The following is a 25,125-nucleotide window of genomic DNA, read 5'->3' as shown; positions in this document are numbered from 1 at the left end:
GGCGGGCGGCGCTGGAAGCCGAGTCTCGGGCTTCGGTCAGAGCGCAGGGAAAGGACTGGGGCTGGCGGCGAGAACTCAGCCTGAAGTGGGCTAATGTGCCACAGCTAGTCGGCAGGGAGTCCGGGAAAACTCTGGAGCTGCCGTAGAGGCAAGAGACTTTTTCTTCCCTCTTGGTTTCCTGGTGCACGAGGAGAGGGGATTAAGAGCGCTGCTTAAAGGGGCTCCACAGACGGGCGTGAGTCACGACTGAAACCGCGGAGCCCAGTGACAGGCGTGGGACGCTGGGGCTGCTGCTGCCGCCGCCAAGAAGCCTGTGTGCGAGTGCAGGTCACTGTCCACACCGCCCTTCCGGGAGCCTGTGCAGCCCGCCACTGCCGGGGTCCCGGGATCCAGGGTCGCCTTCCCTGGGAGAACGCACGGCACGCCTCGGGCTGGTGCAACGTCACGCCGACCTCTGCCGCTGCAGGCTTGCCCCGCACTCCGTGCCCCTCCCTCCCGCCCGGCCTGAGTGAGCCAGTGTCCCCGAAGAGGCTGCTCCTTTAACCCTGTCCTGTCTGAGCGAAGAACAGATGCCCTCCGGTGACCTACACGCAGAGGCGGGGCCAAATCCAAAGCTGAGACCCAGGAGCTGTGAGAACAAAGAAGAGAAAGGGAAACCTCTCCCAGCAGCATCAGAAGCAGCGGATTAAAGCTCCACAATCAACTTGATGTACCCTGCATCTGTGGAATACATGAATAGACAACAAATCATCCCAAATTGAGGAGCCAGGAGTCAGTGCTGTGCCTCTGAGCTGGGAGAACCAACTTCAGGACACTGGTCCACAAGAGACCTCCCAGCTCCACATAATATCAAACGGCGAAAATCTTCCAGAGATCTCCATCTGAACACCAGCACCCAGCTTCACTCAACGACCAGTAAGCTACAGTGCTGGACACCCTATGCCAAACAACTAGCAAGACAGAAACACAATGCCACCCATTAGCAGAGAGGTGGCCTAAAATCATAAAAAGTCCGCAGACACCCCAAAACACACCACCAGACGTGGACTTGCCCACCAGAAAGACAAGATCCAGCCTCATTCACCAGAACACAGGCACTAGTACCTTCCACCAGGAAGCCTACACAACCCACTAAACCAACCTTAGCCACTGGGGACAGACACCAAAAACAATGGGAACTACGAACCTGCAGCCTGCAAAAAGGAGACCCCAAACACAGTAACATAAGCAAAATGAGAAGACAGAAAAACACACAGCAGGAGAAGGAACAAGATAAAAACCCACCAGACCTAACAAATGAAGACGTAATAGGCAGTCTACCTGAAAAAGAATTCAGAATAATGATGGTAAAGATGATCCAAGATTCTATTTCCCAGATCCAAAATCTTGGAAATAGAATAGACAAAATGCAAGAAACAGTTAACAAGGACCTAGAAGAACTAAAGATGAATCAAGCATCGATTAAAAACACAATACATGAAATAAAAAATACTCTAAATGGGATCAATAGCAGAATAACTGAAGCAGAAGAACGGATAAGTGAGGTGGAAGATAAAATAGTGGAAATAACTGCTGCAGAGCAAAATAAAGAAAAAAGAATGAAAAGAACAGAGGACAGTCTCAGAGACCTCTGGGACAACATTAAACGCACCAACATTCGAATTATAGGGGTTCCAGAAGAAGAAGAGAAAAAGAAAGGGACTGAGAAAATATTTGAAGAGATTATAGTTGAAAACTTCCCTAATATGGGAAAGGAAATAGTTAATCAAGTCCAGGAAGCACCGAGAGTCCCATACAGAATAAATCCAAGGAGAAATACGCCAAGACACATATTAATCAAACTGTCAAAAATTAAACACAAAGAAATCATATTAAAAGCAGCAAGGCAAAAACAACAAATAACACACAAGGGAATCCCCATCAGGATAACAGCTGATCTATCAGCAGAAACTCTACAAGCCAGAAGGGAGTGGCAGGACATAATTAAAGTGATGAAGGAGAAAAACCTGCAACCAAGATTACTCTACCCAGCAAGGATCTCATTCAGATTTGAAGGAGAAATTAAAACGTTTACAGACAAGCAAAAGCTGAGAGTTCAGCACCACCAAACCAGCTTTACAACAAATGCTAAAGGAACTTCTCTAGGCAAGAAACACAACAGAAGGAAAAGACCTACAATAACGAACCCAAAACAATTAAGAAAATGGGAATAGGAACATACATATCGATAATTACCTTAAATGTAAATGGACTAAATGCTCCCACCAAAAGACACAGATTGGCTGAATGGATACAGAAACAAGACCCATATATATGCTGTCTACAAGAGACCCACTTCAGACCTAGAGACACATACAGACTGAAAGTAAGGGGATGGAAAAAGATATTCCATGCAAATGGAAACCAAAAGAAAGCTGGAGTAGCAATTCTCATATCAGACAAAATAGACTTTAAAATAAAGACTACTAGAAGAGACAAAGAAGGACACTACATAATGATCAAGGGATCGATCCAAGAAGAAGATAAAACAATTGTAAATATTTATGCACCCAACATAGGAGCACCTCAATACATAAGGCAAATACTAACAGCCATAAAAGGAGAAATCGACAGTAACACAATCATAGTAGGGGACTTTAACACCCCACTTTCACCAATGGACAGATCTTCCAAAATGAAAATAAATAAGGAAACACAAGCTTTAAATGATACTTTAAACAAGATGGACTTAATTGATATTTATAGGACATTCCATCCAAAAACAACAGAATACACATTTTTCTCAAGTGCTCATGGAACATTCTCCAGGATAGATCATATCTTGGGTCACAAATCAAGCCTTGGTAAATTTAAGAAAATTGAAATTGTATCAAGTGTCTTTTCTCACCACAATGCTATGAGACTAGATATCAATTACAGGAAAAGAGCTGTAAAAAGTACAAACACATGGAGGCTAAACAATACACTACTTAATAACGAAGTGATCACTGAAGAAATCAAAGAGGAAATTAAAAAATACCTAGAAACAAATGACAATGGAGACACGATGACCCAAAACCTATGGGATGCAGCAAAAGCAGTTCTAAGAGGGAAGTTTATAGCAATACAATCCCACCTTAAGAAACAGGAAACATCTCGAATAAACAACCTAACCTTGCACCTAAAGCAATTAGAGAAAGAAGAACTAAAACACCCCAAAGTTAGCAGAAGGAAAGAAATCATAAAAATCAGATCATAAATAAATGAAAAAGAAATGAAGGAAACGATAGCAAAGATCAATAAAACTAAAAGCTGGTTCTTTGAGAAGATAAACAAAATTGATAAACCATTAGCCAGGCTCATCAAGAAAAGAAGGGAGAAGACTCAAATCAATAGAATTAGAAATGAAAAAGGAGAAGTAACAACTGACACTGCAGAAATACAAAAGATCATGAGAGATTACTACAAGCAACTCTATGCCCATAAAATGGACAACCTGGAAGAGATGGACAATTTCTTAGAAATGCACAACCTGCCAAGACTGACTCAGGAAGAAATAGAAAATATGAATAGACCAATCACAAGCACTGAAATAGAAACTGTGATTAAAAATCTTCCATCAAACAAAAGCCCAGGACCAGATGGCTTCACAGGCGAATTCTATCAAACATTTAGAGAAGAGCTAACACCCATCCTTCTCAAACTCTTCCAAAATATAGCAGAGGGAGGAACACTCCCAAACTCATTCTACGAGGCCACCATCACCTTGATACCAAAACCAGGCAAGGATGTCACAAAGAAAGAAAACTACAGGCCAATATCACTGATGAACATAGATGCAAAAATCCTCAACAAAATACTAGCAAACAGAATCCAACAGCACATTAAAAGGATCATACACCATGATCAAGTGGGGTTTATTCCAGGAATGCAAGGATTCTTCAATATACGCAAATCAATCAATGTGATACACCATATTAACAAGTTGAAGGAGAAAAACCATATGATCATCTCAATAGATGCAGAGAAAGCTTTCGACAAAATTCAACACCCATTTATGATAAAAACCCTGCAGAAAGTAGGCATAGAGGGAACTTTCCTCAACATCATAAAGGCCATATATGACAAACCCACAGCCAACATTGTCCTCAATGGTGAAAAACTGAAACCATTTCCACTAAGATCAGGAACAAGACAAGGCTGCCCAATCTCACCACTCTTATTCAACATAGTTTTGGAAGTTTTAGCCACAGCAATCAGAGAAGAAAAGGAAATAAAAGGAATCCAAATTGGAAAAAAAGAAGTAAAGCTGTCACTGTTTGCAGATGACATGATACTATACATAGAGAATCCTAAAGATGCTACTGAAAAACTACTAGAGCTAATCAATGAATTTGGTAAAGTAGCAGGATACAAAATTAATGTACAGAAATCTCTGGCATTCCTGTACACTAATGATGAAAAATCTGAAAATGAAATCAAGAAAACACTCCCATTTACCATTGCAACAAAAGGAATAAAATATCTAGGAATAAACCTACCTAAGGAGACAAAAGACCTGTATGCAGAAAATTATAAGACACTGATGAAAGAAATTAAAGATGATACAAATAGATGGAGAGATATACCATGCTCCTGGATTGGAAGAATCAATATTGTGAAAATGACTCTACTACCCAAAGCAATCTACAGATTCAATGCAATCCCTATCAAACTACCACTGGCATTTTTCACAGAACTAGAACAAAAAATTTCAAAATTTGTTTGGAAAAACAAAAGACCCCGAATAGCCAAAGAAATCTTGAGAACGAAAAACGGAGTTGGAGGAATCAGGCTCCCTGACTTTAGACTATACTACAAAGCTACAGTAATCAAGACAGTGTGGTACTGGCATAAAAACAGAAAGATAGATCAGTGGATCAGGATAGAAAGCCCAGAGATAAACCCACGCACATATGGCCAACTTATCTTTGATAAAGGAGGCAGGAATGTACAGTGGAGAAAGGACAGCCTCTTCAATAAGTGGTGCTGGGAAAACTGGACAGGGACATGTAAAAGTTTGAGATTAGATCATTCCCTAACACCATACACAAAAATAAGCTCAAAATGGATTAAAGACTTAAATGTAAGGCCAGAAACTATCAAACTCTTAGAGGAAAACATAGGTAGAACACTCTATGACATAAATCACAGCAAGAACCTTTTGGACCCACCTCCTAGAGAAATGGAAATAAAAACAAAGATAAACAAATGGGACCTAATGAAACTTCAAAGCTTTTGCACAGCAAAGGAAACCATAAACAAGACCAAAAGACAACCCTCAGAATGGGAGAAAATATTTGCAAATGAAGCAACTGACAAAGGATTAATCTCCAAAATTTATAAAGAGCTCATGCAGCTCAATAGCAAAAAACAAACAACCCAATCCAAAAATGGGCAGAAGACTTAAATAGGCATTTCTCCAAAGAAGATATACAGACTGCCAACAAACACATGAAAGAATGCTCAACATCATTAATCATTAGAGAAATGCAAATCAAAACTACAATGAGATATCATCTCACACCAGTCAGAATGGCCATCATCAAGAAATCTAGAAACAATAAATGCTGGAGAGGGTGTGGAGAAAAGGGAACACTTGCACTGCTGGTGGGAATGTGAATTGGTACAGCCACTATGGAGAACAGTATGGAGGTTCCTTAAAAAACTAAAAATAGAACTACCATATGACCCAGCAATCCCACTACTAGGCATATACCCTGAGAAAACCATAATTCCAAAAGAGACATGTACCAAAATGTTCATTGCAGCTCTATTCACAATAGCCTGGAGCTGGAAACAACCTAAGTGTCCATCATCGGATGAATGGATAAAGAAGATGTGGCACATATATACAATGGAATATTACTCAGCCATAAAAAGAAACGAAACTGAGCTATTTGTAATGAGGTGGATAGACCTAGAGTCTGTCATACAGAGTGAGGTAAGTCAGAAAGAGAAAGACAAATACCGTATGCTAACACATATATACGGAATTTAAAAAAAAAAAGTCATTAAAGACCTAGGGGCAAAACGGGAATAAAGACACAGACCTACTTGAGAATGGACTTGAGGATATGGGGAGGGGGAAGGGTAAGCTGTGACAAAGCGAAAGAGAGGCATGGACATATATACACTACCAAATGTAAGGTAGATAGATAGTGGGAAGCAGCCACAGAGCACAGGGAGATCAGTTCGGTGCTTTGTGACCCCGTGGAGGGGTGGGATGGGGAGGGTGGGAGGGAGGGAGATGCATGAGGGAAGGGATGTGGGAACAGATGTATATGTATGACTGATTCACTTTGTTATAAAGCAGAAACTAATTAAAAAATTAAAAAAAATTACAGCAACTCTGAAATCCTGATTTTATAACATACATCTCTTGGGCTACAACTGATTATCCTTCCTAGCAAAATACCTCCATCACATGCAGGTATACACACCTATACACACCCAACTCTAAAAATTCTTCAATTTTGAACTCCAATCTGTGAATTCTACTACTTTTCAGCATCAGCCACATTTCTCTTTTCGCATTTCCTCATTGCTTACCAATTTATCATTAGTATCACTTACTTTCATCAACCTTCATCTCCCTACTCACTTTCCCACCCTAGTATTTCCCTGGCAAAACCACAACCCTTGTTAAATTTAGCTATCTACCTGCTTTGTTCCTATATACGAGTGATGGATGTTGCTGTAGAAATTTACAAGGCAAAGCTAACTGATCTCACCTTAAATTCTTGACCACATATCTTAAATGATCAATCATTCCATATTATACACCCATTTCCATTATACAAAATGAATCTCCAATACTTTATCTTCCCCTCAATTTCTCAAAACCCTACCCTCACTCTTGTTATTTTATGCCCTTATCTCATCCTTCACTGAGAAAACTGAAGAGTCAAGAGAAAATTCTTTTATATCTTCCCCACCAAATCTACCATCTTACCTGCATTTGTAATCATACCATAATCGTTTCCTTCTCCACTGTAGAATCTATAAATATTACTCATTCTCATGGAAAGCCAAGATTTCCACATTTGCTACCGATCCCATCTACTAGTGCTCTGAATACCCCTCTTGCTTTCTCAATATTTTTTCTTCTGCAATTATCCCTTTGGATTTTTATGTCGTCAGTTTCATTCAGTCATTTATATTGGCTAGATGCATTCTAGAATCTACCCTCTTAAAAATACACTGTCTTAATACCAAATCCCCCTCCAGGTATAGTCTCATATTTCTCCTCCCCTTAGCACCAAAACTCGCAAAAGAAATTGTCTATCCGCCCCTCACTTTCTGATCTCACATTTTCTCCTTAATACACATCCAGGTTTATATTAAAATATTTTCCACTCTTTCAATTTCCTTCTTATCAAATTTACCAATGACCTCTCTACTAACAAGTTCAATCGTCATTTGTCTGTCCCTATATTACCTGTAAAAGTAGTTAATAAAGTTGTCCATTTTTTACTTCTTGAAACGTTATCTGCCCTTTGCTTTTGTGTTGCTCAATGCACCTGTTCTTTTTTTGTTGTTGTTGTTGCTGTTGTTCCCTCCTTTTCAACTCTTTTCATTATATACCTAGGAGTAGAGTTACTGGGTAATATGGCAAGTGTATGTTTAACTTGTTGAGTAACTGCCAAAATGTTTTCCACAGAACCTGTATCATTTTATGTTCCCACCAGACGTGTATGAGTGTTTCAATTTCTCTACATCCTTGTCAATACCTGTTATTTTCTTTTTAAAAATGTTATAGCCTTCCTAGTGGGTATGAAGTGGCATCTCATCGTGGTTTTGATTTGCATTTTCCTAACGACTAATGGTATTGAGCATATTTTCATATGTTTGTTGGCTATTTGTATATCTTCATTAGCACAATGTCTATTTAAGTCCTTTACCTGATTTTCAGTTGGGTTGTTTGTATTTTTGTTGTTGAGTTATAAGAGTTCTTTCTGTATTCTGGATACGACACTTTTATTAAATATATGATTTGCCAAGATCTCTCTTTGGTGTGCCTTTTTCCTTTCTTCATCGTATTTTTTTGTAGAAGAAAACATTTTAAAATTTTGATATAGTCCAATTTACTCTTTCTTTGTTGCTTGTGCTTTTTGTGTCATATCTAGGAAACCATTGCTTAACCAAGTTCTATATGCTTTTGATCCCCATAACTGACCAAAAAAGTTGAAACTCATTCATTCAACAGAAATATTCATGGCCACCTACTATGTGACAGGCTCTACTGTAAATACTGGGGACAGTGATGAACAAGATGGTGGAGACAGAGATTGCTAGCTTATTTCCAACATTTAAGTTCTCCTCTTCTACCAGGTAGACTACATTTCTCATTTTCTCTTGTAGTTAGATGTGGCTATGTGAGATTTTCCAAGGAAATGTGAGCAGGAGTAATGCATACCCCTTTTGAGCCTGGCCCATAAATATTCCCATGTGCCCTCCTATATGCTCTTTTCTGCTTCTGCAATTGGAATGGAGATGTCCTGGCAGAAATGACAGAAACCACTCTTTTGCCACTTATCTCAATAGGGTTGTGACGAGGATTAAATATGTATATGGGTATTTAGCATAATTCCTACATAGAGTTAGTAGTCAATAAATGTTAGTTTCGGTAATTATTATTACAGTCTTTGGGTGCTACAGTAGTCACCCAGGATGGGAAACATGTTAGAAACCCCTCATAATTCAGCAGATAGTACAATGAAGTCTGCTCTTTTGTGACCAGTGTGTCAGACCTCCTGAGGCTAGCAGTCTTTTCTCTTTCTACACAGTTTCTCTGTGATGAACCAAGATAATTCTAAGCCACCTTAAATAATATTTAAAGGACCATATTTTGGGAAATACGAATCTAGTGAAACGTAGTTTAACTGAAAACCATATAAGTGTGGATATAATGGTTATGAGCATTCTAAACTGTGCTAAACACCTTGCATTTACACAACATTATTCTATAAAAGAGCCCTACCACTGCCTCTTCCCCTGCTTCCCTAGATCGGATAAGGAAGCTCAGGTACTCTCTCTTCTGTGGGCCAGGAGGAAGTTCAGGCTGTGCAAAACCTGACCTGTGTGTGGGAACACTCCAGCATCATCCCCTCACCACCATAAAAGCCAAGCCAGTCTCCTTCTTCTGCTCTCTCAAGCCATTCTTGAACCTGCTTGAGAGCCTGCCCTGCTCTCCCCAGAAAGCCTCCTTATGTAGTAAGGTTTTTCATACTCTCTAGGTGTATGTGTTATCAGTCTCGACATCCAAACCGAATTTGGGTTGAAGGGTCCATCCTGTCTCTGTGGTGTGATTACAACAACTGGTCCTGTGAGCAGGACATCAAGGTGCTATCCCTTACCACCTGGGGTCTTTCTTCTCTTGCTTTGGCTTTCTAACTGGCTCTGCTCTATGCTGGTGAACAGGCACTTGGGCTACTGCCTGCTGGCTAGCTTGTGCTTTGAACTTGCTTCTTTGTGCTGCATTTGTTAGTCCTACTGAGTGTCTGCTAAAGCTTTGACCAACATAAGTCAGTTTAGCCACTTGGCATATAGTGAAAGGATTCTTGGATTGGGACCTTCCTTAAAGCAGTCCTGAATCCTGTGTCTCAACCTGGACCTATTTGTGATTCTCAGGTTGAATCACGTGTTTCAATTGCAAACTAAGGTGCGACTGATACTAACCTCAAAGAAATGACTCTTACCTTGTGAACACTGGTTGTGTCTCAACCACATGTTGGCCCCCTTTCTATATAGAGCTCAGGAGAAAGACTGACAGTCTGTTCAACATACAGGTCCATTGGATGGTCACTCGTGTGGAGGAAGAGCCGTTAACTATGTGGGATGCTGAGGTCATACTTCTAAAAGTAAATGACTCACTAGTACCTTACAAAATGCTTCTGCTGCAGCCCCTGTGCCTCTGTCATAAATAAAAATGATCCTGATCCTCAGACCTCTAGAGAAAAACATTTGTGTCACCTCTGTGACAAAGCCAAGAGATTAGTTCAACCATTGCCACGGGGAAGTCCTTAACACTGATGGTACTGACTTGATTTGAGGTTCTCTGGAAGAAGAAACTTATAAAAACTTTTACCTATAAGAGCAATAACATCTGCAGACCTAATGTAAAAGACAAAACACAAGACCCCAAACTGTCAAAGTCTTCAAAAACAAGAAGTCTAAAAAACTGTCACAGCCAAGAGGAGCCTAAGAAGTTATAACATGGAATGACTAAATTGAATGTAGAATCTTGGTTGGGATCCTGGGACAGAAGAAGAACATTAGGTAAAAAATAAGGCAATCTGGGGCTTCCACGGTGGCACAGTTGTTGAGAATCTGCCAGATGATGCAGGGGACATGGGTTCGAGCCCTGATCTGGGAAGATCCCACATGCCGCAGAGCAACTAGGCCCGTGAGCCACAGCTGCTGAGCCTGCGCATCTGGAGCCTGTGCTCCGCAACAAGAGAGGCCGCGACAGTGAGAGGCCCGCCCATCACGATGAAGAGTGGCCCCTGCTTGCCACAACTAGGGAAAGCCCACACACAGAAACGAAGACCCAACACAGCCAAAAATAAAAATAAATTAATTAAATGAAGGCTCAACATTTAAAAAAAAAGGAAATCTGATGAAGTACAGACTTTAGTTAATAATACTGTTTCAGTGTTGCTTCACTAAGTTGAACAATTGTACCATACTAATGTGCAATGTTAAGAAGGGAAATTTGTTGTGGAGTGTATGAATATGATCTTCACAATTACTCTGTAAACCTAAAACTGTTCTAAAATAAAAAGTTTTTAAAAACCACACAATACCAGGTGATGAGATCTGGGAGACAACAGAATTAAACACTGAATGGGGGTGGCCATGTGGAATGGTTTGGAGGGAACACCTTCTCCCTAACATGTGCACCACAAGGATTGAACCAGAGAAGATGAGGAAGAGTGGAAGGTCAATTTGGGAAGGCTCTTTACTGGGTGTTGAGGAAGCACTCCCTTTCTCTAACCAGAGCACCTAGACTCCTCTGCACCCCTCCCCTCCCCCCACGTATCTTCAGTGCTTTGTGATGTCACAGTCACCCCAGCGCTACCATTCGCTGACCAATCAAAACTGATGGGTGTGGCTCTTCATTGTCCTGGCAGGGTATATTTAGAGAGGCCAGGAGCCTTGGAGTAGAGCACACTGTTGCTACTGACATGGCAGAGGAAACTACAGTCCCCCAGGAGCCTAACCGTGATGCACGGACAAACACCGAGAGGTCAGAGCAACAAACACCGGGGGGCCAACGCAGAAGGGAGAGGGTGAATTCTCCACTCCAGGGCTATAAGATGGAAGAGGTCAGATTACCCGACTCACGTGCCTCCTCTTCATCCCCCAACCAAGACTTACCCAGCCCTTCCCTGGCACAAACCCCTTCTCAATCCACACCCATTCTCTCAAAGTTCTCCTTCCCATCCTCTTTCCCCAAATCAATCTCTTTTGTATCACTTTGTTTTCCGACCAGATTCAGGAGGTGGTCGAGTTAAGAAAATCAGTCCGTCATCAGAATTCGGGAAGAGGTTCTACACAGAAGAAGTCAAAGATGCTAGCATTCTATTACTGGCGGAGTACAACAATGACTAAAGAGCCAGAGGAGGATGAAAACGTCCCAGAGGGCTCTTCCAGCAGTTCATAAAGTGCTGCCCTGGGTCTATCAGGTGACTGAGACCTTGCTGTCTCTGTTGTCTCTCCAGAGAAAGCACTGGAGACATGGTCACCTGTGTAGAGACCAAATAAAAAAGCCCTCAGCTATTGATGTACAAGCTGTTGTAGAAAGATGTGTGTGTATCTCTGTCTGTTCTTCGGTGATGGGGACTGAAGGAAGGCAGGAAGGGGCAGGCGTGTGAGAAGGGAGGGAGGTAGTATCCTGCCAGTTTGGGGCCCAGACCAGCCAGTCCATAGTTAGCCAGACACCGGGAATAAGGACTGGGTGAGGACTGAGCTCTGAAGACAGATTTCTTCCTGAACACTTTATCCTGCTGGTGAGGAGGAAATGGACTTGGTGTTTCCGTGTGTGTTTGGGAGGTCCCAGATGGGGAGAGGGGTGCTGTATGCTTGGTGGCAGTGTGTGTCATCATCTGATTCCACTTTTGATGTTTGACAATGGACAGTTTTGAAGCCTCATTAATTCCCCTTCCCCTTCTGGCCCACATCTGGCCACACTTTATGTTCATCCACTCCCAGCCAGGGAGTAGGTGAACATAAAATAGAAACAGATATGCCTAACCTGAACCATCCAAATTATTTCCATGCCTAACTTTTCCATAGCCAAGACATCCATTACCCTAAAATATCCTCTAGTGCACGTGGAGAACCTGACCCAATAAGTAATCAAGTTAAGTCTCTGGCCCTTATAATCAGCTTGAAAACTATGGGACTCTATGGACCTTTCCCCCTAGTTAAAATAATACCTTTCACCTCAGTGTTTAAGAAAAGGTTCAATCTAAAGGAAAGCACGGTTTTCACAGATTGAAACCCATTATATAAGACCTAGTTAGAGAAGGTGTGGTTATCCCCACTTCTGCTGCATTTAACAGCCAAGTTTTACCTGTTCTTAAACCCGGCAAAACAGGACCGGTGCCTCAGTGTGAATTCGTACCCTTGGCGTCATGGCCCCACCTATTGAAATGACTGATTCCACCCAATAATAAATAAGTAACTGGTAAATACTTTGCAGTTAGAGCAAAGTATTTGGCTAGCATGTTCTATTCAGTGCCTAGTTCAACAACCTCTCAGCTGCAGTTAACCTTCACCTTTAAAGGGACACAATACACCTTCACCTGGGTACTCAATGGGCTCAGTCTCCAGGCCTGCCATCTCACATAGTCTTCACAGGCAATATTTTAACCAGCTCTAACTTTTTTCGGGTACACAGTTATGACATCACACTAATGACATCCTCCTTTGAGGAGATTCACATGAGACCCATAGTACAGGGCCCCACCACTTCAGTTAAGCTCCTGAAAATTATTTAGTAAGTTGAGGGCTGCTCCAGTCCTGACAGTGTCAAGAAACAGCTTTTAGTCTTCTTAGGACCCACATTGTTAAAACAAGCCCAACATGTTTTCGACATGTTTAGATTCTGGAGGCAACACTCCTCATTTACAAAGCTTTTTTTTTGTTCTGTAACTTGCAAATAGGCCCAACTTGAATGAGACCCCCGGTAAAAAGATACTAGAATCTGCCTGAATGGCCATAGAACAGGCATTCCTGTTACGGCCCCCCGGGATTCCTTCACTGTGGGAGCTTTAGCAACCTTCTCTCATATATCTTGGAGTCCCTCTACCATCAGTGATGGTCGTTAGTTGCAAGGGCTTCTGATACAAGGAACTACCTTCCTTGGCCCAATGCAGTATGCCATCAGTGTAGAAATTGGTGGGTGCATACTGGACTTTCCTGGAAATATAGACTATCTCAGGTCCTGAACCTGTGACCCTCAGTATACAGCTGCCCGTTAGGCCTTTGATCATGGAAACAGCACCCTGCAAGCCCAGCACAGCTAGTGAGGCCTCCTTGCTACAGGATGGAGCTGAACCTGGGCTCTCTGCATACCCTACTTTCAGGAGAGGGTAACGTCCCCTGTGTTGGATCCCTTGCCGGATGCCACAGTGCTAGAGGAGGTCATCTCTTAGAACACTTGGATACCTGGGGAGCCCCTTAGGCTCAACACAGTGAATACCAAAGGGGGTTCATTCACTTAACCAATGGCATTGCCACTGTCACACTTAATGTAGCTTGCTTGACTCTTGCTGCTTTTCATCTCTTAATCAGAATGTTCCTGATAAAGGAAAGGACACAGGATCAGCTCAGTTGGCCAAACTTTAGCCAGTTATCTTAGCACTTGGCCATGTCTTAGCCAACAATTGGCCTCATCTTCACATTTTTATAGATCTTTGGGCCACTGCCAGCGGTCTGACCATCTGTTCTGGCCAATGCAAACAATTCCTTCTCCAAGGTTGCCTCATTTGGGGTAAAGAACTCATAGAATCTCTTGCCTCACGGATACCCAAAATATAAATCAAGGGCACACATCTTCTGCACATATTAAAGCCACAATACAATGTCTCACCATAGCACTCTTTACCTTCTTTGAAGTTCTGCACATTGATAGAGAGACTAAGGCACTCATTTCACTTCTCAGAATATATAGTACTAGCTCTTGATAGTACTAGATATTCAATGGAACGTTCACCTTTCTTATTGGTCTCATGCTGCAGGTGCCATAATGGCTTACATAAACAAGTCCAAATTAAATTAAATACACCACGCAATGTTTTAGTTATCAGACAAACACCATGGGTAAGTTGTCATTGAGACTGATCCCATTTTTTCAGTTTTATTGAGGAATAATGGATAAATAAATATTGTATATACTTAAGGTGTAGAACTTGATGTTTCAATTATTTCTATATCTATACCTATATCTATAGAATGAAAGAATCACAGCCATCTAATTACCCATTACTTCAGAGTTACCAGTTTTTTCTTTTTTCTTTTTTTGGTCTAACTGCATTTTTGATGCATAACTCATTATGTGAGTAATAATCCTTTTCATACCTTCTTGGTATATGTGTGGCATCATTAGTCTTGACATTCAAACCAAATTTTGGGTGAGGGATGTACATTCCACTTCTGTGAGGTGACAACAAGCTCACATATCCATAAATATATATATATATATGTAGATATACTCATAGGCATATGAGTATGACACTTTAAAAAAGATACCAGTATTTCAGGAAACAAATTTGTCCTGAGTGCCTAGTAGGTGTCAGATATTACTCTTGGTTCTGGAATTAGAGTGAAGAACATGAAATCAATAGTTCCTGTCCTCAAGTAACTTCTGTTTTCATGGGCAAAGGGGTCGTTCTTGTTGTTGGTGTGGGGAACCTTCTCTAAGGAGCTGATATTTGAATCAAGATCTGAATAATGATGTCGAGTCAGCTGTGTGAAGACTTTGAAGAAGAGCATTTTAGGTAGACTAGCAAGTAGCAATGCCGTGAGGCCAGAACGAGAACAGTGTGTTGAGGAAGAGCAGAAGGCTGAGTGACTGGAGTGCAGTCAGAGAGGGGCAGAGCGGTGATTGATGACCGAGACTGGAGAGGCTGGCAGAGAAGTGGTCACTTAGGGACCTGCAGGGTAAGAACTTGGATTTTATCTTACGTGCAGTGGAGGGCCACTGGATGGTTTGATAAAGGATAGTGATGTCGTCTGATGTATGTTTTAGAAAGTTCACTGGATGTTGTGAACTGTGTAGGACCAGAGGGCTGACAGGCTGTTGGGACAATACAGGTGTGATATGATGATGGCTGGGACTAGGGTTTAGCAGGGGGAATATAACTTAGTGTCTAGTTGAGCAGTTGGGAGCATAGGATTTAAAGTCCGATCTCAATTTACAGCTTCACCACCTAAAAGCTATTTGACCTTGAGTACCTTTTTTAACTCCTGTAAGACTTAGTTTCCTCATCTGTAAAAAGGGAATGATAGGAACATGTATCTAGATCTTAGAGCCATGCTGGGATTAAATGAGGTAATTTATGTAAAACACCTGACATTATATTAGGCCAATAATAAGCATTTGATTAAATGGCTTCTGTTGTTATCATCTATGATATAAATACATACATGCATAATCCTTGCTTCTTTCTCCCCCACTCCCCCAAAGCTAGTGTGTCTTATGTTAACTGCTGCTAACCCATGAGTACTGAACCCTTGTGTTTTCCTTGAAGACACAGTATTTTGGGGCACCTTACCTCAATGGTCAAGCATTCTGGTACCTTTAGATACTTTATAATGTGTCTGTATATGGCTTATGATGAATTTATTCAGTAAGTGGCTGTAGTGTCTGATTTCTAACATTCTCTTCTTTCTACCTAATGAATCATTGCTTGAATACCTATCCCCTTTTCTCCAACCTCTTCCACAGGTCCTAAATGAACAGCAACCCATATTTCTTCCCCAACTGCAAACCTAATGTACTGAACCTAGTCAGATTGCTTTGACAGTTGCTTCCTTTCATTAAACGCAGCTTAGAGTTCTTCTTCCCTCAGAAAAACCTGCTTGCATGTTTCAAAGCAGGTTCTCATTTTATTAGTTCCTGATCAGGACTCTTCCAAAGTCTCTTGTTCCATTTGCCCATCTTCCACACATTACCATCATTTGAGACTATAAATAATAAACTGTTTACTTCCTCCTCCACATTCTTGATGAATGAAATAGGACTAGATGTTGATTCCTTCCTCTTTGAAGGGATTGCTTTCCCTTCCCCACCTAAGGCTGGTGAGTGATGAAAGCATCCTCAGTCTTTAAGGCTAAGCTCAAATGGTTCTTTCCCTCTGAAGCCTCTGTACCACCAATGCCTGCAGAGTTCATTGCCCCTAGGGTCCTACAAATTCTTATATTAAAGCAATAGCCATATTGTATTAGAATGGTTCATTTATATGTTTGTCTTGTTGTAATATACAACAAGAAGGAGCATATTTCATTCATCTCTGTAATCCCAACCACTTTAACACACCTGACACAATGTCACGGTTGCTGCTCAATGTAGTTTGATGAACTGCTGGAGGACTGAACAATCAAATCATTCTGTAGATACTGGATCATTTCCTTAACCTGCTCTATAATGTTTGCTTTAGAAAATGTTAAACTTAAAATCATGTAAAATTTTTAATTTGAAAAACTCAAAGTACAAGAAAGAAAGTTAAAAAAAAAGAACCCTAAACACTAAAAACTCAAAACACTCTCTATGATATGCACACTTTCAGCAACTACCTCTTTGTACATGGCTTTACACATATGTAATTTACATGTGCATTTACATAAAGCAATTATATATAAATGTTGAGAATTATATATGTATATATTCATACATATACATAAATATTGAGAAAGCCTGTACATCTATAGGATTTTTACACTTCATTAGCCACTCCTCCACTGGATAAGCAGTGTTAAAAGCCTGGTGTGAATCTTTGCATATCTTTGTCTATGTTCATAAATAAGGTAACATACATATGTATGCATAAAAACATATAGGGGTACTATTTTACTCTTTACTGCACGTAGTTTTTCTCACTTAGAAATATTTCAGAGAAATGTTTTCCACATCGTCTGGTATAGACTTAACACACTTTTTAAACTAGTTATGTAAAATGCAATGGTTTGAGTGAAAGACAACTTATTAAACCATTCCTCTCTTGAGGACATTCAAGTTGATTCCAGTTTTTTGGCTACTAGAAAAAACGTTGCAATTAATCTGAATATATACATAAAATTTATTTTGTTCATATTCACTGTTATATACCCGTGCTTTTATCTTCTATGGAAGAAGGCCCCGGAAATGGAATTGCTAAGTTAAAGTTTATGTAAATTCTTAATTTTAATAGGGGTTGCCAGATTGACTTCCAAATGGCTATAATATACTGCACGTTTCCCTCGGCAAATGTATGAGATAACATATTAACCTCCACAACACTCCAGCAATGTGTGATAACATGTTTAATGGTCTTAAAGTGATATTTCTTTGTTAATTTAATTTCAATATGCCTGATTGCTAGTAAAGTTGAGTAATTTCACTTGTTTATTGGCAAGGGGGTTTTCTGCCTCCTTGAACAGCCCTTTTTACCCTTTTTAACCACTTTCAATTAGGGTGTTTGTCTTTTCTTATTAATGTGTAGGAAATTTTTTATATGTTCGGTATTGAACCCTTTATCTGTCGTGTGTCTTACAAATATATGTTCCTCTATTATTTGTCTTCTGGTTTTATTTACCTTTACGTTTGCCATATGATTACATTTTAAGTTTTAAGCACTCAAATATGTCAGTCATTTCTCCAGAGTGTCTAGGTTTTCCAGCTTGCACAGAAATTTTTCTTGACTCCTAGATTATACATACGTTTTCCATAATATATATATTTTACTTCAACATTTTTATCTTTAGATCATACAGAACTTCATGTTGTGTGAGAGAGGAGTCCAAAATTATTTTATCCTTTATAATACATATAAATAATAAATGTATGCAGTACTACTAAGAAGAAAATAGAGTAAAAAAACCAAACAAAACCCACTTTATTTTGGATACAAATCCAGCCCTGAAACTTACTAGCTGTTGCCCTGAGAAAGTCATTTAATTTATGTGAACCTCTTTCCCCATTTGTAAAAGGGAGATAATAATGTCAACATGACAGAAGTTTTATGACAATTAATGTTTGTCAAACACAGTGACTGGCATATAGAGTCAGAGGTCAACAAAGATAGCTATAATGACTGTTGTTTAACTCCCTCTGAAATGCTTTCGCCTTGAACCCGCTTAGGAATGCTGATAGGCCCCATCGTGTCTTGCTTCATGGCTCACTTTGGTTTTGCATCTTTAATGGAGTTTTTATTATACAGTGCTCCTAAGGTAAAAAAAAAGAAAAGAAAAAGAAAAACATTGCAGGAAGTTGGCCTCAAACATATTATCAACCAGGTAGAGTGCTACTGAGTGAACATTAGAGGACAGACTAAGGTGGCCTAGATCCACCTCACACAGAAATACATCCTTTCACAAAGGGAAAAGATCTGCTAGAAGCTCCTGCTTCTAGAAAAATAAGACAAGGATGTTAATAAATGTGATGACTTGGGGGAAGGTGGCAAACATATTTGAGGCTCCGAATTTCCAGAGAGTATTTGAGAGAACACTTTGCTCTATATGGCCCAGGGAAATTAACCAAAAGCTCCCTAACTTGGGTGCCCCTCATGCGCCAGATACCATCACTGACAGAACTGGAATTTATAGTCAATACTAAGTGCCCTTATAGATCAATTTTCATTTCATAGGAAGGAGAAATAACTTTCCTAAGCAGTTAGGAAAGTTATTTATTTATTTATTTTGAACAAACACACTTTTTTTTTAACATCTTTACTGGAGTATGATTGCTTTACAATGGTGTATTAGTTTCTGCTCTATAACAAAGTGAATCAGCTATACATATACGTATATACGCATATCCCCTCCCTCTTGCGTCTCCCTCCCTCCCACCCTCCCTATCCCACCCCTCTAGGTGGTCAAAAAGCACTGAGCTGATCTCCCTGTGCTATGGGGCTGCTTCCCACTAGCTATCTGTTTTACATTTGGTAGTGTATATATGTCCATGCCACTCTCTCACTTTGTCCCAGCTTACCCTTCCCCCTCCCCGTGTCCTCAAGTCCATTCTCTAGTAGGTCTGCGACATTTTTTTTTTTTTTTCGGTACACGGGCTTCTCACTGTTGTGGCCTCTCCCGTTGTGGAGCACAGGTTCCGGACGCGCAGGCTCAGTGGCCATGGCTCACGGGCCCAGCCTCTCCGTGGCATGTGGGATCCTCCCAGACCGGGGCACGAACCCGTGTCCCCTGCATCGACAGGCGGATTCTCAAGCAGTACACCACCAGGGAAGCCCAGGTCTGCGTCTTTTTTCCCGTCTTGCCCCTAGGTTCCTCATGACCATTTTTTTTTAAAGATTCCATATATATGTGTTAGCATACGGTATTTGTTTTTCTCTTTCTGACTTACTTCACTCTGTATGACAGACTCTGGGTCCATCCACCTCACTACAAATAACTCAGTTTCGTTCCATTTTATGGCTGAGTAATAGTCCATTGTATACATGTGCCACATCTTCTTTATCCATTCATCTGTTGATGGACACTTAGGTTCCTTCCAAGTCCTGGCTATTGTAAATAGAGCTGCAATGCACATTGTGGTACATGACTCTTTTTGAATTATGGTTTTCTCAGGATATATGCCCCATAGTGGGATTGCTGGGTCATATGGTAGTTCTATTTTTAGTTTTTTAGGGAACCTCCATACTGTTCTCCTTAGTGACTGTATCAATTTACATTCCCATCAACAGTGTATGAGGGTTCCCTTTTCTCCACACCTTCTCTAAGAATTTGTCCATTTCTTCCAGGTTGTCCATTTATTGTTTGTAGATTTTTTGATGATGGCCATTCTGACCGGTGTGAGATGATACCACATTGTAGTTTTGATTTGCATTTCTCTAATGATTAACGACGTTGAGCATTCCTTCATGTGTTTGTTGGCAATCTGTGTATCTCTTTGGAAAAATGTCTATTTAGGTCTTCTGCCCATTTTTGGATTGGGTGGTTTGTTTTTTTGATATTGAGCTGCATGAGCTGCTTGTAAATTTTGGAGACTAATCCTTTGTCAGTTGCTTCGTTTGCAAATATTTTCTCCCATTCTGAGGGGTGTCTGTTCATCTTGTGTATGGTTTCCTTTGCTGTGCAAAAGCTTTTAAGTTTCACTCGGTCCCATTTGTTTATTTTTAGTTTTGTTTCCATTTCTTTAGGAGGTGGGTCAAACAAGATCTTACTGTGATTTATCTCAAAAGAGTGTTCTTCTTTTATTTCCTCTAAGAGTTTTAGTGTGTCTGGCCTTACATTAAGGTCTTTAATCCATTTTGAGTTTATTATTTTGTATGGCATTAGGGAGTGTTCTAATTTCATTCTTTTCCATGTAGCTGTACAGTTTTCCCAGCACCACTTATTAAAGAGGCTGTCTTTCCTCCATTGTATACTCTAGCCTACTTTATCAAGATAAGGTGACCATGTGTACATGGGTTTATCTCTGGACTTTTTTGGATGGAACGTCCTATAAATATCAATTAAGTCCTTCTTGTTTAATGTATCATTTAAAGCTTGTGTTTCCTTATTTTTTTTTCATTTTGGATGATCTGTCCATTGTTGAAAGTGGGGTGTTAAAGTCGCCTACTATGATTGTGTTACTGTCGATTTCCCCTTTTATGGCTGTTAGTATTTGTCTTATGTATTGAGGTGCTCCTATGTTGGGTGCATAAATATTTACAAGTGTTATATCTTCTTCTTGGATCGATCCCTTGATCATTATGTAGTGTCCTGCTTTGTCCCTTGTAAGTCATTACTTTAAAGTCTATTTTGTCTGATATGAGAATTGCTACTCCAGCTTTCTTTTGATTTTCATTTGCATGGAATATCTTTTTCCATCCCCTCACTTTCAGTCTGTATGTTTCCCTAGGTCTGAAGTGGGTCTCTTGTTGACAGCATATATACGGGTCTTGTTTTTGTATCCATTCAGCCAGTCTGTGTCTTTTGGTGGGAGCATTTAATGCATTTACATTTAAGGTAATTATCGATATGTATGCTCCTATTACCATTTTCTTAATTGTTTTGCATTTGTTATTGTAAGTCTTTTCCTTCTCTTGTGTTTCCTGCCTGGAGAAGTTGGTTTAGCATTTGCTGTAAAGCTGGTTTGGTTCTGCTGAATTCTCTTAGCTTTTGCTTGTCTGTAAAGGTTTTAATTTCTCTGTCAAATCTGAATGAGATCCTTGCTGGGTAGAGTAATCTTGGTTGTAGGTTTTTCCCTTTCATCACGTTAAATATGTCCTGCCCCTCCCTTCTGGTTTGCAGAATTTCTGCTCAAAGATCAGTTGTTAACCTTATGGGGATTCCCTTCTATGTTATTTGTTGTTTTTCCATTGCTGCTTTTAATATTTTTTCTTTGTATTTACTTTTTGATAGTTTGACTACTATGTTTCTTGGCGTGTTTCTCCTTGGATTTATCCTGTATGGGACTCTCTGTGCTTCCTGGACTTGATTAACTATTCCCTTTCCCATATTAGGGAAGTTTTCAACTATAATCTCTTCAAATATTTTCTCAGTCCCTTTCTTTTTCTCTTTTTCTTTGGGAACCCCTATAATTTGAATGTTGGTACGTTTAATCGTGTCCCAGAGGTCTCTGAGACTGTCCTCAATTCTTTTCATTCTTTTTTCTTTATTCTGCTCTCCAGTAGTTATTCCCACTATTTTATCTTCCAGGTCACTTATCCGATCTTCTGCCTCATTTATTCTGCTATTGATCCCTTCTAGAGGATATGTAATTTCATTTATTGTGCTGTTCATGATTGTTTGTTTGCTCTTTATTTCTTCTAGGTCCTTGTGAAACTTTGCTTGTATTTTCTCCATTCTATTTCCAAGATTTTGGATCATCTTTACTATCATTATTCTGAATACTTTTTCAGGTAGACTGCCTATTTCCTCTTCATTTGTTAGGTGTGGTGCGTTTTTACCTTGCTCCTTCATCTGCTGTGTGTTTTTCTGTCTTTTCATTTTGCTTATATTACTGTGTTTGGTGTCTCCTTTTCACAGGCTGCAGGTTCGTAGTTCCCGTTGTTTTTGCTGTCTGTCCCCAGTGGCTAAGGTTGGTTCAGTGGGTTGTGTAGGCTTCCTGGTGGAGGGGACCAGTGCCTGTGTTCTGGTCAATGAGCCTGGATCTTATCTTTTTGGTAGGCAGGTCCATGACTGGTGGTGTGTTTTGGGGTGTCTGTGACCTTACTATGATTTTAGGCAGCCTCTCTGCTAATGGGTGGAGTTGTGTTCCTTTCTTGGTAGTTGTTTGGCATAAGGTATCCAGCACTGTAGCTTGCTGGTCATTTAGTGGAGCTGGGTCTTGGTGTTGAGATGGAGATCTCTGGGAGATTTTCACCGTTTGATATTACGTGGAGCTGGGAGGTCTGTGGTGGACCAATATCCTGAACTTGCCTCTGCCACATCAGAGGAAGAGCCCTGACGCTTGGCTGGAGCACCAAGAGTCTGTCACGCACACGGCTCAGAATAAAAGGGAGAAAGAAAGAAAGAAAGAAAGAAAGAAAGAAAGAAAGAAAGAAAGAAAGAAAGAAAGAAAAATGTAAAATTAAATTAAATTAAATTATTAAAGAGTTATTAAAATAAAGAACAAAAATTTATTATTAAAATTTTTTAAGTAATTAAAAACACGAGAAAGAAGAGCAAAACCAGACGAAGAAACAAATTCACCAATGATAACAAGCGCTGAAAACTATACTAAAAAAAAACAAAAAATGGATAGACAGAACCCTAGGACAAACGGTAAGTGCCAAACTATACAGACAAAATCACACACCGAAGCACACGCATACACACTCACAAAAAGAGAAAAAGGGAAAAAAGGTATAAATAGCGTTGCTCCCAAAGTCTACCTCCTCCAATTGGGATGATTCGTTGTCTATTCAGGTGTTCCACCGATGCAGGGTACATCAAGTTGATTGTGGAGATTTAATCCGCTGCTCCTGAGGCTGCTGGGCGAGATTTCCCTTTCTCTTCTTTGTTTGCACAGCTCCCGTGGTTCAGCTTTGGATTTGAACCCGCCTCTGCGTGTAGGTCTCCTGAGAGCGTCTGTTCTTCGCTCAGACAGGATGGGTTTATAGGAGCCGCTGCTTTGGGGGCTCTGGCTCGCTCAGGCCGGGGGGAGGGTGGGGTACGGAGGCAGGGTGAGCCTGCAGTGACAGAGGCCGGCGTGACGTTGCACCAGCCCGAGGCACGCCGTGCGTTCTCCCGGGGAAGTCGTCCCTGGATCACGGGACACTGGCAGTGGCGGGCTGCACAGGCTCCCTGAAGGGAGGTGTGGATAGTGACCTGTGCTCACACACAGGCTTCTTGGTTGCGGCAGCAGCAGCCTTAGCATCTCATGCCCATCTCTGGGGTCTGCGCTCCTAGCCGCGCCTCGCGCCCGTCTCTGGAGCTCCTTTAGGCGGCGCTCTGAATCCCCTCTGCTCGTGCACCAGGAAACACAGAGGGAAGAAAAAGTCTCTTGCCTTTGCGGGAGCTCCAGACTTTTCCTGGACTCCCTCCTGGCTAGACGTGGCGTACTAACCCCTTCAGGCTGTGTTCACACTGCCAGTCCTCTCCTTGTGCTCAGACCGAAGCCCAAGCCTCAGCTCCCAGCCCCCACCCATCCCGGCAGGTGAGCAGACAAGCCTCTCGGGCTGGTGAGTACTGGTCGGCACCGATCCTCCGTGCGGGAATCTCTCCGCTTTGCCCTCCGCACCCCTGTTGCTGCGCTCTCCTCCGTGGCTCCGAAGCTGCCCCCGTCCGCCACCTGTAGTCTCCGCCAGTGAAGGGGCTTCTAGTGTGTGGAAACCTTTCCTCCTTCAGGCTCCCTCCCACTGGTGCAGGTCCCGTTCCTATTCTTTTGTCTCTGCTTTTTCTTTTTTTCTTTTGCTCTACCCAGCTACGTGGGGAGTTTCTTGCCTTTTGGGAGGTCTGAGGTCTTCTGCCAGCATTCAGTGGGTGTTCTATAGGAGCAGTTCCACGTGTAGATGTATTTCTGATGCTTCTGTGGGGAGGAAGGTGATCTCCACGTCTTACTCTTCCGACGTCTTGAAGTTCCCTCCAGTCTATTTTAGAACGTTTTCAACACCTCAAAAAGAAACCCTCGTATCTTGTAGCTGTGAATCCCGTATGCTCCCAACAACTTCTGCCTCAGCCTTAAGCAATTATTGATCTATTTTGTATCTATAGATTTGCCTGTTCTGAGCATTTCATATGAATAGAATCACATAATATGTGGTCTTTTGTGACTGACTTCTTTCACTTAGCATAATGTTTTTAAGGTTCAGCCATATTGTAGCTTATATTTGTTCTTCATTCCTTTTGATGTCTGAATAGTATTCTGTTGTATGGATTTGCCACATTTTGTTTGTCCACTGGTCAGTTGTTGGGCATTTGGGTTGCTTCCATCTTTGGGTATTATGAATATTGCTTCTATGAATATTTATGTACAACTTTTTGTATGGACATATATTTGCATTTATCTTGGGAATATACCTACAAGTGGGTCATACAGTAACACTGTTTCACCCTCTGAGAAACTACCAAACTTTTCCAAAGCAGGTATACCATTTTACATTCTCACTAACAGTGTATGATGGTTCTGATTTCTCTAAATCCCCACCAACAGTTATGATTATCTGACTTTGGGATTCTAGCCATCCGCATGGGTATGAAATGGTATCTTTCTGTGGTATTCATTTGTGTTGTCCTGATGAATAATGATGTCAAGCGTCTCTAATGTGCTTGCTGGCCATTTGTATATCTTCCTTGCAGAAATGTCTATTTAGATCTTCTGCCCATTTTAAAAGTTGGGTTATTTACCTTCTTATCACAGGCATGTAAGAGTTCTTTATATATTCTGAATAAAAATCCCTTATCAGATACACGATTTACAAATATTTTCTCCCATTCTGTAGGTTGTTGTGCTAT

This window comes from Mesoplodon bidens (genome assembly GCF_964165515.1).
Source record: "Mesoplodon bidens genome assembly, chromosome: X".
NCBI classification, from domain to species: domain Eukaryota; kingdom Metazoa; phylum Chordata; class Mammalia; order Artiodactyla; family Ziphiidae; genus Mesoplodon; species Mesoplodon bidens.
The sequence above is the reverse complement of the archived record's forward strand: the minus strand, read 5'-3'. Positions refer to the sequence as shown.